Source organism: Hylobates moloch, unplaced genomic scaffold, assembly GCF_009828535.3.
Source record: "Hylobates moloch isolate HMO894 unplaced genomic scaffold, HMol_V3 SCAFFOLD_6932, whole genome shotgun sequence".
Lineage (NCBI taxonomy): Eukaryota > Metazoa > Chordata > Mammalia > Primates > Hylobatidae > Hylobates > Hylobates moloch.
This window is the reverse complement of record NW_026659207.1, coordinates 1-3,647: the sequence shown is the minus strand read 5'-3', so window position 1 is coordinate 3,647 and position 3,647 is coordinate 1. Positions and strand designations below refer to the sequence as shown.

Here is a 3,647-nt window from a genome sequence, read left to right as displayed (position 1 = left end):
GCCTTGGCTTCCCAAAGTGCTGGGGTTACAGATGTCAGCCACAATGCTGGGATGCATCATTTCTTTAAACAATGGCTTTAACTGTTGAATGAGCTCTGACAAGCCATATGCATTTCATAAGCAAACCAAAATACTGTCTTCATATCTGTCTGTTTTTCTTGCAAACATGTGTCATCCAAGTTAAAGAAAAAAAAAAGTAGACTAGGCACTGTGGCTCACACCTATAATCCCAGCACTTTCGGAGGCTGAGGTGGGCGGATCACCTGAGGTAGGAGTTCGAGAGAAGCCTGGCCAACATGGTGAAGCCCTGTCTCTACTAAAAATACAAAAATTAGCTGGGCGTGGTGGCGCATGCCTGTAGTCCCAGCTACTTGGAAGGCTGAGGCAGGAGAATCACTTGTACCTGGGAGGTGGAGGTTGCAGTGAGCCAAGATTCCACCACCGCACTCTAGCCTGGGTGACAGAGTGAGACTCCATCTCAAAAGAAAAAAAAAAAAATTAACAGAAACAATGAAAAAGAAAATTCAAAAGGTTTATGCCAAAAAGCAAACCAGTCCTCATTTGTTTTGGCGCTAACTCATTTGTTTTGGGGCCTTGAAGCCGTGTAGAGGGTGATCAGGCAGTCTCCCACCCACAGTCAGCACCATGGTGGTCCGGTATAGCTTTGGTCAGGGAAGCCTCATTTCAGGTGGATGGGCACATCATAAGCTTTCTGGAGAAATTCTGCAGCTCTGGAACTTTGTTTTTCATAGCAAAATTATATGCAGTGGAATCAGAGGTCGGCTTAGTTGGTATGGCAAATATGATAGGTGGTGCTTCTGTGGAAGCCACAGGCTTTAATCCCTATGGGGTATAAGCCTCTGAAGTCCATGCTCCCACCAACTTGAACGTGAAGCCACTAAATTTGTTGTACATGATGCCTGGAGTCCAGCTTCCCGCATCTACTGCCTGCATGATCGCCCCAGAGAAGGACCCATAATTTATTCTTGTATCTTTCAAGGTGTTGAATAATTCAATACACAGTATTCAGTACTTTGTTTAAGTTAGTTTGCATTAAAGGAGATGATGAAACTCAAATCAATGTAGGGTTTTAAGATCAGGCCATAAAATGTTACAGGCAAGAAAATAGAAATTGAGATATACAGATTATGGATTTAATTTATCCATTTATTTTCTTTTCTATTAGATTTACGATTAAAATTGGTGACCACAGTCTGATATAATTCAATATGAGAACTTCTGGCTCCACCTTTCTCTTTTCCAGCATTTGTACAACTCTTGGGCACTGTTGGGGTTTGGTGATCATTGTCTTCTTTTTTTTTTTTAATTTTTTAATTGAGCAGTAATAGTTGTACATACTCTTGGAGTACATAGTGATGTTTGATATTGTTGTCTTCTTTCACCCTAATGTTATAAGACCCCTCATGGTGGGAGAAATGTGTTTTTGAAAGAAACTCATTGGCTTGGAGGGAAAGTGAATGGGTATAGGCAACTGGCAAGAAGGTTCTAACATGGAAAATGCCTTGTGGAAGATGAATATATTTTTATCAGAGTACTCATTTCACTGTTTTTTATTATAATTCTGTTTTATATTTTAGGGTGAGGTGTGCAATATGATTAGCAAGAAGTACAGTGAATTCCTACCTAGCATGCAGAGTGCGCAGGGCCTGATTACCCAGGTGGATAAGCTATCTGAAGACATTGACCTGCTGAAATCCAGGATAGAGAGTGAGGTAAGGATAATTTGCTATATTGGATAGGTTTGTAGGGAGGTGGTTCAGCTTCCTGATTCCTAAGACAGCTTAATTGTGTACAACTTTTTAAACCCTCACTTTTCTGATTGGTAAATGGAGATTGAACTAAATGATTGTAGGGTGACTTCAATTCTGAAATAGAAGTATTTTCCAAAAGTGCAATTTAAATAACTAATTTTTTATGGAGGAAAATTTGACCAGGCCCGGTGCATCATGCCTGTAATCCCAGCACTTTGTGGTGGCCAAAGCAAGTGGATCAATCTGTTACATTGCACCTCTGGCACAGTTCAAAAAATATCCCCAGAGTGTATTTGTAATTAATTGATTGATTAGGGAGTCAATATCAATAGTGCAATATTAGACTGTGCTATTAGAAATAAAGTGTCTGGAACAAGACAATAATTGGCTCTCTGTACCTTTTACTGGCCACACCCTGGCTGTTGAAATTTATTTAGTTTTGGTTGTTGTATTTTGAAAGATGGCTGGTCTGGATGAGAAGGTTTAGCCCTGAACACTGTATCATTTGAAGAACTGCGAAATAAACTGAGGATGTTTAGCCTTGGGAAGAAACATTTTCAATATTTGAAGCTCTGTCATATGGGAGAAATATTCAAATTTATGGTTCATAATAGAGAATTTTTTCAATAGGTGTATGTTAGAAGTTTATTCAGGCATTTGGTGTATTTATTGTGCACTTAAAAGGTGCCAGGTACTATGATAGTTGCTGAATAAGAGTGTTTTTTATTTCAAGGTGTGAATCTCGTGCCTGGTAATAGTGTGACACAGCAATAAATAGGAGTAATACAGTTAGAGAGAGGAGATATAGCTAAGGATGGCTTCCTATAGGAAATGGCATCCAAACCAAGACGGGAACTGATAGGCAACAGGGGAAGGAAGAGTGTTGTAAGTAGCTATAAGTTTTAGATAGGCAGAGGCATGGAGGTAATTGAGAGACGTCACTTTTGGGGAGCTACAAGTATTCCATAAGACAAATGTGGGGTTTTGGTGGGAAGGGACATAAGATGAAATTAGAAGGGTAAGCAAGGACCTTGCATATCAGATTAGCAGTAACATGATAAAGAGTGTGGACGTTATCTTGATGGCACTGTGGAACCCATAGAGGTTTTTAAGCAAGAGAGTGACATTAGATTTGAATTTCAGGAATCCTATTCTGCTTGCAGTTTGAAGAAAGAACTTGAGGGAAATGAGTCCAGGATATGAGAAGGCAGTTAAAACGTTCAGAGGCAGTTAAAATAATCGAGGAAAAGAAAGGGTGGTGACTTTCCCTAAAGTCAGTGGCAGTGGGAATGGAGAAAAATTGATGGATCCTAGTGACATTTCAGAGAGGATATTTGGGACTTGTTGATGTGGGGAGTGAAGGATGTAGGAGTCAAGGATAACTGGGGAACTAGGTCATGGTTTCATTCCATTCACTGACAGAGAATCTAGAGAAAGCAGGTTTTTGTGAGAGATTTGAGGAATTTAAATTTAAGGTGCCTATGGGATATCAAATGGACTTTCACAGGCAATTGGATTATATTAAGGTGAAGGCTAGACTGTTGTAAAAATAAATAAATAAAAAGAGATACCTTGAAATGCAGTGGCTCAAACAAGATCCATTTTTTTTTTTTAAATCATCGTAGTTTGGTAAGCAGGCTGATTCCACAGTCCAAGGTCCAGCTATTCTAGTATAGTCAAGAATTGAAGGGGATCTAGGATTTTAACTTGCTTGAAAGTCGGTAAGTTAGCCTGCTAAAGTTTCATGGATTCTTTAAAAAAATTTTTTTTTGAGACAGATTCTTAATCTGTTGCTCAGGCTGAAGTGTGTGGTGCGATCTAGGCTCATCGCAACCTCTGCCGCCTGGGTTCAAGCAATTCTCCTGCCTCAGCCTC

At 39.7% G+C, this 3,647-nt stretch overlaps 1 pseudogene; it reads right to left on the bottom strand.

The window, feature by feature from the left end:
- Positions 1-577: 577 nt before the first annotated feature.
- On the bottom strand, positions 578-915 carry LOC116465180 (cytochrome c oxidase subunit 7A-related protein, mitochondrial-like; annotated as a pseudogene).
- Positions 916-3,647: the final 2,732 nt, after the last annotated feature.